Source organism: Solea senegalensis, linkage group LG15 (genome assembly GCF_019176455.1).
Source record: "Solea senegalensis isolate Sse05_10M linkage group LG15, IFAPA_SoseM_1, whole genome shotgun sequence".
In the NCBI taxonomy this organism is placed as follows: domain Eukaryota; kingdom Metazoa; phylum Chordata; class Actinopteri; order Pleuronectiformes; family Soleidae; genus Solea; species Solea senegalensis.
The window spans coordinates 686,394-699,336 of NC_058035.1; the positions used below are offsets into that span (position 1 = coordinate 686,394).

General features: G+C 42.5%; 1 protein-coding gene across 30 annotated transcripts in view; it reads right to left on the reverse strand.

Annotated features, from left to right (window-relative positions):
• LOC122781676 (calcium-activated potassium channel subunit alpha-1) overlaps positions 1-12,943 on the reverse strand; it is a 171,481-nt gene that overhangs the window by 90,323 nt on the left and 68,215 nt on the right. The gene's annotated exons all lie outside the window — the stretch shown is intronic.

A 12,943-nucleotide genomic window follows, 5' to 3' on the forward strand; every position in this document is an offset into this window, starting at 1 on the left:
ACATGTTTTTTTTGTACACCTCGGCAGTTAAAATCAGTACAGTCAGTATGTTACACAACCACCCTGCACAAAACATGAGGAAATGGTCAAACTACAACAAAACAATGACGCAGTTCTGTTTGCTGATCAGTTACAGCCAGTTACTGAGATGTTACCGACATGTTTATGCAAATTAATCAGCTCAAAAACACGGGATTAAAGACATTTTGACTAAATGTGTATGAAATAGTGTGGTTGAGTTTCACTCTGCAGTTTCCCCGGAGGGTCAGTCAATCACACGCAGATCAAACGGCTTCATAATGAAGAGAAATTGGTGTTTAAGCAGAGCTGCTTTGATGTGACGGCACATTCGGCATGAATAAATTATTCATCGTCTGTCAAACACCAACATTCCAGCACAGATTCTCCTCCTGTGACAAAAAAAGCTCTTTTCATTTAGTGATATTTGCATGAAAACCTTCCAGCGTCATGTGCATCATGTGATCTGAGAGACAGAACGACACAGTCTTCACCAATCTGTCACATCACAAGACACTTTAACTAATCACATAGCAGTTAAGTGAGAGCGCCTCCTATTGGCTATACTACCACAGGAAGTGCCTACACTACAAAAAAAACATAGAATATATTTACTTTCCTCAAGGTTTGAACAATCAATAGTTTTCATATGTCCTGGGGTTTTTATTTGTACATTAAGTTATTCATGTACGTTTTTATCATCTTGTACAGCTACATCTATGCCTGCTAGCTAACTAGCCATTTAGCTAACCAACTATTTATTGATCTATCTTTCTTAACTAGCATATTAGCTAGCTAGCCAACAATCTTTCCATCTATCCATCTTAGCTAGCTAGCCCTCTATATATCTATCCATCTATATTAGCTAGCATCTATCTATCTATCTTAGGATATTAGCTAGCATCTATCTATCTATCTTAGTATATTAGCTAGCATCTATCTATCTATCCATCTTTATTAGTATATTAGTTAGCATCTATCTATCTATCAATCTATCTTAGTATATTATCTAGCATCTATCTATCTATATTAGCTAGCATCTATCTATCTATATTAGTATATTAGCTAGCATCTATTGATCTCTATCTATCTATCTATCTATGCTAGCTAACTAGCTATCACACTGCAAAGTTTCCATTTGATGATTCTGATTCAACTTGTTAAAATATGAGAATAAAATCAATGATATTAAGAAACTTATAAATAAAATAACATGAATATAAAATAATAATTATCATAATAAACATGTGTCCTCATGTTCAAGGAGGTTTAGAGACAAAGACATTGTCTCCAGTCGTGGACAACATTTGTCTGTGGTCATGTGACGACAGGAGCTCAGCTCGGTAAGCTGTGATTCCTGAACATGAATTTCGTTAACGACCTGTTGATGGAACTTAAAAAAACAACGTACTGCAGCTTTAACAGAGCAACAGCTGATCATGTGTTGCTTTTTAAATGTGGACGACGACGACGATGAAGATGATGATGGATGAGGTGTAAATTGTCTGTGCTGTCACGTGATTCATCTTCATACTCTGAGGTGATGAGTATGGTGAAGTGGTGATTATGCCACAGGGCTCTCAGGATGAAACCATTAAGAAGCTGCTGTGTGTTCATGTTCATGGAGCCTGAAGCTTCACTGCTCTTCAGTAATGAGGAAATCTCACTGTGGGGACAAACATGAATATACTCTATATTATGATTATGGTCTGGTTTGGTTTGCTATAGGCAATCTTTGGGACGTATATATACACACACACACACACACAAGGCTTTTAGAAGAACACACACTTTCATACGTTCACATCAAACGTGAGTGTGGACATTTGTATGCATGGAGTCCATAGGGGCACAGCGTGAGTTTAAGTCATAATGAGAAAAACCTTCAGCGGTGGAGACGAGTAGGACTTCATCATAGCACAGTTAAAGGGATAGTTCAGGCTTTTTTAAAGTGTGGTTCTATGACGTAAGGTCACATGCTCTGAAAACACAGCAGCCTGTGTTTTGCTGTATGCTTTAGGCAAGGGCCTTGCTTTCCAGGGGCCGCCATCTTGTGCCACCAAGAGGCCTGAATGGACAAACCAGCCAGAGAATGTGTCATTAGGTGGAAACTTCCAACTGAAGCAGAGAGGATGAACGTCCTGTCTGACACGTGAAGGTCATCGTAGCTTCCCGACATAGTTTCCAGATTATATGGCGTTCCAAAACTTGCAAAATCTAAGATGTGTCTGTTTAGATGATTCTTGGTGTTCCTACTCCTTGTCATCTGTTTCTGAGAAGGCTTTTCTCTTATCATCGATTAGCCTTAATTTAATAAAATAAGGCTTTGTACAAATGTAGCCGGGTATCAGGAAATACATGTTTGAATTTCATCCACTCATTTTAGGTCATTTTAAGAACAGGAAGACACTCATTGTTGTTTTTTGAGGAGTCTAATTGGCTAGCACGGCTCACTGCTTCCAGTTACCCTGCCGCCTATAGGTTTGGCATGGTAATGACAGATCTTGATGGTTTATTTCGTGAAGATTAAAACTTAAATCTGGCCTAAATCTAATGCAACAGAAGTGTAATAATACGTCCTATGATTCCAATCTATGCTGACAAACCTGAGCTGGTCTAAGTTCCTGACAAGTACATGGTTATTCTGTCAGATTCTATCAGACTGTGCAGGTTTTTCAAAGTGACTTTAAACTCCACAAACACTCCAGGCCAAACACTGCAACACAGAGAACAATAATAATAATCACTAGTATTATTATTCTTTAAGCTCTAGTAAAGCCCGAGGACACACCGACCGTCCTTAACAGACGAAAAGAAGGCAAGAGAGAGAGAGAGAGAGAGAGAGGGAGGTGAAAAGAAGAACAAACGAGAGCAGGGAGACAGTAAAGTAAAGGAGGGAAGGCAGGGGACAAAACTCCCCGAGGTACTGGAGACAATTTGTCTCATATTGTCTCTCAATTTTAGCACGCCGCGCTGTTTTAGGCCACACGGAAATTGCCTGGAGATCTCTGAGCTTCAAGTCTCCCGATGTGAGTTCCTGCAGCACAGCAGTGTTTCTCCACACACACACACACACACACACACACACACACACACACACACACACACACACACACACACAAGTCTGCTTATCTATTCTGCTCAGGACGCTGTGTTGATGTCCTTGGCCGTGTTTGATTAAATTAACCTCTGCTAAGCTAACTCAACCTTTTCACTCCTCCACTTGTTGTTGATAAACTAGGAAAAGAAGTATAGAGCTCTGGACGTCAGGTGACTTGGTTTCACGTGGAACCGCCATGTTGGCAGGAAAAAAATGCAGCACAACTGACTGAACATCAGGACTCCAGACCTGCAGGATCCTGACATCTTCAACTTCCTGGTTAACTTCATCTTTACTTCAGAGAGGCACTGAACATTTACAAGAGTCTGGAGAATGGAGTCTACGGCTAAGGAAAGGAAGGTTTAGTGTTGTATTAGCATTAGCAATGGGTAGTGTAATGTAGATAATTGCTGTGCAAGACTAGCTCTTGGTAAATCTAGTCCGAGTCCATGATTTACCACAAGTTAGCCACGAAATCTTGTGTCGCACGTTTGATAGAAGAGACTCACCTCCACCGTCTCTCTCGATCTGTGGGAAACTGGTAAAATGTTCAACTCTTAGCCTGTTAGCCTGTTAGCCCGTCTGCGACTGTTTTGGTCCAATAGCGACATGAAAACAGCCAAAGAAGAGACGAGTTATGTGACACGTTGCCTGATTTATGTGTCGTCTTGTACAGTATATACATCGATCTGTCGTTTCCTGCCAGAGGGGGCGTTACCTTGGCTGTGTGATGTCAGCTACTGCAGCTGTGTGCAGAATTAAGCAGTTTTCCAACTGTGAGCCTGGGTGAACTTTTCACACGTCTGACAAGGACTTCAGAATCTGCTAAAAAAGAGAACCAATCACCACCGATGAACAGCTGTTCAGCTGGAGCTCCATCACTAGCTATCACTCCGACAAAACGACAACAAGCGCGTCTGTTTGTCACATGGGTACAGAGATTTTTTGAGCTACGTCTGTTGGTCACGACTCTTGGAAGTGGGAGGTGACCACACCCTTTCTAGTCTGGCGTTGACCTGCTTTAACACAGACACACACACACACACACACACAGAAATAACAATCATTTCCAGCAGCAAAGGCAGCAGAGCACGACAGAAACATCCCCGCCTCCCCCACGCTAACCTCCACTGATGAAGCGGAAGAGTAAACACAAGCAGAGAGGTGAAAGTCGTCTGCTCGCAAGGGCAGAGGCGCACTTCTAAAAATAACCCCAAACACCTTCTGTCGGTCTGTCTGTCTCTCTGTCTGTCTGTCTGTCTGCAGCACTCCGTCCTTTATTATCCCGAGCATGACCTTGACTTTAGCTGCGGGAGCAACAGAGAGGATTAACCTGTGAGCAAACACGACCGCTGCAGGTCTGAGTGATGCCGACAACCCGCAGTGCAAACACACACACACACACACAGCTATTCTTCTGCACTGTGCTAAAAGGACAGCCTTTATCCCTGACCTTCACTTCACCACTTTTCAGACAGAAAGAAAGAAAGAAAGAAAGAAAGAAAGAAAGAAAGAAAGAAAGAAGGGCAGGTTCATGCTTAAATGATTGATTTAGGTCGAGGCATCGTTACTAAAATAAGAAATACTTTAGTGCAGACACACAAATAAAACCTCTCCGCCGAGGCTAAAAAAAGATGGATCTTCTTTTTTTTCAATGCAACTTACTTTAAACTTTTCCTCCACAAAGACCTTATTTATTTTAGAGTTATTTTAGCATGCGAGGTTAAAATAGCAGATCACGTATTACAGCGTACAAGTCAGCGAGAGTCAGTTAATGATGTGAAAGAGAAAGAGAGGAAGTGACATCTTGGCAGCGACACTGATGTTTGTGTTCAGACAAACCGGTGTTACAGTACAACAGGTACACACACACACACATACACACACACACACATCATTCTTCCCTGAACACAAACCAATTAAGAGATAAAAGCTGCTTCACACACACACAAAAGAAGCGAGTGCTTATCAACACACCGGCTATTGTTATAGTCAAGTAAATGAAGTTACTGGAGCTCGTTTTTCTTTTTAATTCCAGGCCATTTAATCACCTCCTTTATGTAAAAATAAACAATAGTACACCAGCACAAGAACAAATAAAAGAAAAATAATAGCCCAGTGTGGAAACAGCAGCTATAGGAGGCTTTGGTCTGCTTATTAGTCCTTGTTTTGGAGCTGTGGGGCAGATTCGAGCCACACCACCCTAACACCATGTTTACCACTTTATCTCTTCATTACACAGACTTTTCCAACAGGAAGCTGAAAGTTTGTGGCACTTTGTAAAGCGCTCACTCTCCCACACCAAACCCCATGGTGAAAATCAGCGATTTAAGCTCAAAGGAATACAGACGATGCCGGGTCTACTGCTGCCCCGTGTGGTGAGTTTGTGTCACTGAAGTAAATGTGCACAAAGGATTTTTAAATACAGAATAAAAAAAAATAAGACATGTGAACTTCGTGATGGAGGCAGCAGTGGATCAACAACTCTGTGCCGCGGTGTGTTGCTGTGATGTGGACTCTGGCACAGGGTGGAGCGCCGTTTAGAATCCAACACCAACTTCAGCCTCCAGTTGGTAAAGTGTGTCAAACGGATAATTTAACAAACTTTTCCACTTTCCCTGTGAGCTAAAAACACCAGTTTCTCACAGTTAGCACCTACTACATTACTTTCACCACACTATGCCTTTAATTGGCTGTCGTCCCACTTAAACACAGAGAGTTTGGGGAATTTATTATTTTCTTTTTTTAATGAATGTGTAGCTTCACTGAAAATGACCCTCTGTTTGTTTTTCACGCTCCTTTTCCTTGGGCATTTATTTTGAAGGGGGAAGTGTTTCCTGCTTCCTCACCAGCTCATCCCTCGTCCTTCATCCCTTCTTTCTTTCTTTCTTTCTTTTTTTCCCTCCGCTCTGCTCCCATGAATCAAATCAAAGAGGAATGTAGGACAGAGTCTCTGCAGGCAGATCTTAAAGGGATGCCCTTGTTCCTGCTCCACTTCCACTGCTATTTTCCCTCCATCCCTTCTTCCCTGTCACACACACACACACACACTGTATAATAGGACTGTGCCATATCATATGGACATAGACCAGAAAAGATCAGACCTCTTCTATTAAGCAGCTCTGATCTAAACTTAAATCCCCCCTATGAATGTTGGAGTGTGTCGGGACTGGAATGGCCATTGTGTGGCGCTAGAGAGAGAGAGAGACAGAGAGTATAACAAATGTAGATCACCACCCTGAAAACTTCATCAACAAAATGCTGTTTGATACTGAACGTGTGCTTCCTGTTGCCAGTAGGTGGCGCAATGAATCGATTACCTGCAAACATACTTTTGGCTGCTACCATGGTTGCCATAGTGACTCACAAAGGACGCAGTTACCAAAACTGATCTATAACACCCCAGTTTTCTGTTGGGGTAGCAAGCACAGTGGTACGGCTACAAAGGGGCGGAGCTAAACACACTGCTTTTGATTTGTCAACCGAGAATCATCACAACTGCAGTGAAAAAGATGTGGAAACTGTAACCATGGTTCTGATGATTCAAATTGGATCCAAGGCCAAGCTGCGCTCAGTGTGCCCTCTGCTGGACCATATAATGACTACTTCAGATGAGCGTCTAGACTGTATATTTTGAACATTAATGAGATTTTAAGGTTCATGTTAGAACTTTACACAAACACAGTTTAGATGAACAAGTAAAAAATGCATTCAAGGGACCCTGCAAATTTCATTATTTATTTAAACACATTTGAGATGCAATTAAAAGTCCAGTTTTTAATTATTGTACGTATATTCAAGAATATTGCCTCTTTTCCTGGAATATCAAGATATAATTTTAAGCTTATATAGCCTGTACATTTGCTATATAGACACAGAAACACAAAGAGGCTTCATGGGCAGAGGTTTGTGCCTGAAACTCTATCATTAGAGTGTGATCAGAGGCCAGTAACTTATTGATGGGGTAAGGTGAGAAATATGAATGGTAGACTATATATGGATCTTTCCGTCTTGGGCTGTTGACAATCGCCGACTGTTTGGTCTGCGTGGAGTCAGAATAGACTGTGTAACCATTAGAAGACTTCAGGTGCAGACGACAATGTCCCCAAGTGGTTTCAGGTTCGAATCAACAAAGCGTGACAGTGAGAAATGACTTGTTTCCAAGTCACAGTCAAAGCTGTTCTCTATAAGCTCTGCTGAATGTTCCTCAACTCACCCTTCCTTTCCAAGAGGTTCGTAGAACCTATGTAGCCTACAGTTCAGTCTGACCACGGTGGTGGTGGACAGATGTTGTGCCAAAACAGTCATAGACAGGCTAACAGGCTAACGGGAGAGCATTTTACCGGATCCCTGCAGATCCAGAGAGACTCAAGGTGCTCCTAGCTAGCAGGATCAAATCACATTTCACTTCTGTGGGATAATATTTGTGCCATCAGGAACTGAACAAGAACTGTCTGAACTCAACTGAATGTTAACCACCCGAACAACTGTCCCCCAAAAATTAGGGGGGCAGATTAGTACCAGAGCCGATACTAAAATGTGACCTCAACAGACTGCCGGCCACTGATTGGTCAGAGAGTGACGACGAACGCGACGTCCAACACAAGAATCAAACCTGTCGTTCTTTTAAAAACCCAGAGAAGAGCGTTACAGCGGACATACGTGGCTAAACCACGTGCTCAACCTCAATGTCCTCCGTTGTTGAGGAGGTACGATGACGTAATGAAAAAAGACGTCTCCGATATCCAAACTATGCAGAGTCCAGACAAGTTGAGCCGAGTTGAGCTAGAACTGTATAATGAAAAGCACAAAGCCAGACTGCATCCATGTGTTTGTTCCAGGCTCTTGTAAACCTTCAGGGACTCTCTGGAGGAAGTAGGAAACTGCAGCTCTGAAATAATGTCTTTTTATTCGCTGTAAGACATTCAGACATTTTACAGCCGTGGATTTAAATCCAGCACTCGTCCATTTTTGTTCATTTCTGCTGTAACTTTCCTGCCAACATGGCGGCTCATACAAACTCCAGACCTCCATCATGTATAAACGTGGTTTTCCAAAAACAACGGCCTCTGCGGCGCTGACCTGACGTCTGATATAAAAGGAATCATTTTGGGGGTAAAAGATAACAACAATTCACCCTGATGCGACACACCGGGGCTTTAATGGAGACTTCCTCATTCTTAATGAGTGACTCATCATTAGCATTCTGCTGTGAACACAGACGCCTGACCTGCATACTGAGCGACTTACAAATGAAACACGTTAATTGCTTTTGTTATCGGAGCCTTAGCGCTGCAGCGCTACACAATGAAGCTGTGCGTTAGACAATGATTTAAATATCATTTTAAAATAATGTTATAAGAATACTGGACAGACAATAACAGCTAGGCTATTTTGACATTTCAATTCCTGTCCCTGCACCGACTGCTCCATCCTTTCTGTTTATCAAAGTCGCCGTGGCAACGTGAAGGCCATTTGCTCTCGTGGCAGTTGCCTCATATCCCACGATGTCGAGGGTTATTTTTAGACCACAGCATGAGCAGTGTTTCATATTATATGACATTATTTTTTATTTTTTGTAAATACTTCAGAGAAACACTGACTGATCACAGGGAAACAAATCAAACCCAGATAATGAGCAGCAGATACAGGCTCAAAATCACACTCTTAAAGGTTTTCAGATGATTGTGATCTGCGGCTCAGTGGGGACAAGAAAAACAGGTTTTAATTTGTATATTATTAAATATAGAATTGTAGTTTTCAGGCCCGTTGAGAAATCTAGTTCAGATTTACTGAAGTGACACAAACTCACCACAGGAGGCAGCAGACGATTGATGATTTTCTCTGTAGAGTTTGGTGTGGGAGAGTGAGCGAAACCTCTAACAGTGAGATGCATTCATAAGACATGTTAGACATGTTAGCCCGGTGTAGATTCTATGACGTCAGCCTTTTGTTTTTTCACAGAGCAAATGTCCGTGTCCACAGTTCGGTTCTTGTAGACCCTTTCCTCTAATAACCACACTTTAAGATTTAAAGCTTCAGTCTGCCAAGTATGCTTCCAAGTAGTTATCTGTATTTCCTGGTGTTCTCCATGTTTTCACACACACTTCCTGTGTCATGCTGGCTCTGACCACAGGGGGGCATATAGGGGGTGTGTGCCCAGCGCAGTCATGACTAACTATGTTTAACCTTCTCCTTTCAAACTTTCTTGCTTATTTCCTGTGAATTTTTCCTGCAGGGTTTTATTCCTCACGGCTCTTGGTGGGACAGTGGTAGCCTGGCTGCTACAGCTAAGCTACAGCTAAGCTACAGCTAAACCATGTCTTTATACATTTTGTTTTTGTGTGTCTTCTCCCTGAGGGTCTACCCCGGTCTCACTTAGCTCGACATAAAAACCCATTGTGCAGATCGACCCTCTCTCTCGGTTGAACCCACATACACTTATTCCTCTTTTCACTACTATCAGCACAGGAGCTGAGCCGCAGTCCTTCCCCATTACCGATGCCTTTTACAGACCATTTCAGAGCGACGGCGTCCGCTCATCCCGTGGTCAGACGGGCCGTTTGTTAAAGAAGGTGAGCGGGGAAAAACAAACCATTAAACCCGAGACGTTCACGAGTTTGCACCGTAAGACCCTCGGTGTTTGGCAGAGTAATTGCTGCCATTAAAAGTGTGACCTATAAATCTGCGCTCGTCCATTTCCTGAGTCATTAACATTTAGTGGTGAGGACGTGAGATGGAGAGAAGGTCGTCTGTGGAGCATCTTTAGTGTTCGAGGACGGAGGTTTGAATGTGAGTCGAATTTGTTTCGTGTGCTTGACTGGAATTTTGTACCACTTTTATTCCAAAGTTATCACAGGGTCTTCTGCGATAGAGCGCGTTAACCGTCTTATGACCATCATGATAATAAGGCCGTCTGGATTTATTTAGCAGCAGAATTGTCAAAAAAAACGTCTAATGAGTGAGTTCTTCTGCCCCTTTTTCCAAAACACGCGCGACGTGCTGGTGAATCTCGTCAGTGATTGGACACTCGTTTCGCGGAGGTCCTGAGGTTCTACCGTTATGACAAGGCAAATTCTCTGATTTCTCTGCTTTCCTGTATCCATCTTCTACCACTGTACCCTGCACATGAGGGTCAGGAGAGGCGGGGTCATACCCTGGACAGATCGCCAGTCCATAGTTTTTTTTTATTTTCTAGATATTACAAGCGGTCTGGGAGTTACGGTAATGAGACGTACGCATGCCAAAGACTGCCGGCGATAACAGATGGTTTAATCTACAGATGGTACGATCCAACAGTGATGTACTGTTTTGTTTTTTTGGCCTAAAATGAACCTAAAGTTGCATTTTCTCTCGCAGCCACGTCCTGAAAGGGTCGACTACAGTTCCAGCGAGTGTCGTCACAGAACCATGAGCTGCTTAGAGATGATCTTACAGTCGAGTTCCCCAAACAACTTTTAAATAATCCCCTGGTTTCTCTGGTTGGATTATTTGGTTGATACCAAAAGAGTTTCCTTCCTTTAAAGAGAGTGAATGGTTGTTTAAAAGATTGACGACAACTGAAATCTTAGGAAAATAAGCAACAAATCGTTCAATTTCTCACTTTTTGACTCTTTGACTTTCACTTATCACATAGTAAAGGAATCCAGGTGTGGATGACACAGTTTCTTTTAATTTGATAGGTTTTCATTTTAAAATCATGGTAAACCTGCTTTTGATTGACTATTTTCCAAGAGTACGTTGTCCATCATTCAAATGAACCACAAACTGACGTGTTAGAAAATAATCACCATAACAACCCTCACAATGAATCTGTTAGAACAGCCTTTACTTTGTGCCAGAAAAGTGTCCGGCGTCTGCTCAGTGCATGGATCGCCAAAATAAAATAATTGAAGGAGAAATTAGCATTTCCTCCGCTTGGAGCGGACAAAAAAAAACCTGTCTCTATTGCAGATTCATTTGACCTCAGGATTAATGCTGATGTTTCCATTCCCACTTGCACTCAAGAGTGAGACGCTGCTGGGGTGTTAAGGGCTTTTTTCGAGACATGGACGAGACATTTTACCAACTGGACCAATTACAGCTGCCGTGGCCTCGCGGCTTCAACACAAGCCCGGGCCTCTCGTCAAAACGCTCAGGTCTGGGTCGCTCAGTCGTCCCCCTGTCCCCTGAGAGGACGAGCACACTCCAGTGACAGGTTTGAGCTAATCACGGTGATGTGGGTGGAGAGGACCTCAGAGCGGAATGGGAACACGGAGAGATCAGGGCAACGCCTCAGGGACGACAACTCCAATAGAAATACGCTGTAACATATCTGAAAAGACTGGAGGGGGAAGTGCACCTGTGCATCATTACTGCAGTATGAGGATGTTATGGAGTGTCAATGCAGACAGAGGTGAAGTATTACAGCCTGAGGGAGGACGTTCCTTCACTTCCATCGCATATTTCACACCACGGGATCATTTTGTACGTGATGTGACGCGATATAAATAAAGTACCAGGCATTTGTTTTTACCGTCAACCAAAGCATTGTTGCACTCTCTGTTGTGGAAAGTTGTGTTGTAGAGCTCCGAGTGCCCACTCACAAAAATGATGTTTCCCTCCTCCATTTTGAGCAGAGTCTGGCCACTGGCAAGTACTTGACATCATCTGGAGAATCTCAATGCTGATTGGCCATCACGTCAGCTGTTTTTTTTTCCCGCCTAAGTTGAACAATTTTACCCGGCTGAAGTGAAAATCATGTCCGTGCATTAACTATTAACTATGTAAACTATTGCGAACCCTGGTATACTCGCCCATCAGGGTAATGTAGTATCCCACTTGTACCATCGGGTGGCGGTACAAGTCTGGATGCAGGGAATAGGACACATTCCCCCCAAAGAAGAAGAGAACAATGCTACAGCTCCCTCGGACACAGCTGTCAACCAAGCTCACTGACTGGAAACTATGGAACAAGGTCATAGTGAGCTTGGCCTGTATCACGAGTCAAAATGTGAACGCTGTCCAAAAGTCTTGGACATTAACTTAGTTTATCTCCAAACTGTAAGCCAATATAACATCATTTATAACCAAATACGAAGATATATCCAAACTTGCTGGATCCCTGACCTTTGACCTTCCCTTTGTAATTTTACTTCAACAAAAAGGACAAAAATGACTAAAAATGTTGTTGTATATTTAGTTATTTATGTTCATGTACTCATGTGACCTTGTAGTTTTCATGCTCTGCTGCCCCCGGAGGTCATAGAACAGTTCACTCACTTTTTTGTTAAATCGCATTCTTTGATATGCAGACGATACACTCTTTTACTTCACAGTTACCCTAATCAACCTAGAACAAGCCCTGTGGTAACAATTCATATATTTTTCATATTACAATATACTCTGTATATCACAACTCTATCACACACTAGACGTTAGACGTGATATTATCTTCACGACTAATGTTTTTAAAAAAGGTTTAATAGCTTGGTAACATGATTCATGACTAATTGTTGACAATAATTTGTCTCCCTGATCATTTGATGACTAAAGGAGATTCAAGCTAAGCTAACATGTTTACCTGCGAGGAACTCATCACACAACACAACAACGTAGAATAAATAAATTAAAGTATGTGCAGTTGTCATCGGAGACACGCGCCAGAACTGCAATCTGTTTCTGGGTGACTGCCAGAGATACACAAACAACACACACACACACTGAAGAGCCCGCCTGTGTTTCCATGGAAACTGACAGGCCTCCCATTGACAAATCCTCACATACAGATGTGTGTGTGTGCGTGTGTGTGCGTGTTGGCCTGTGGGGGTGTGAATACAAGTATTT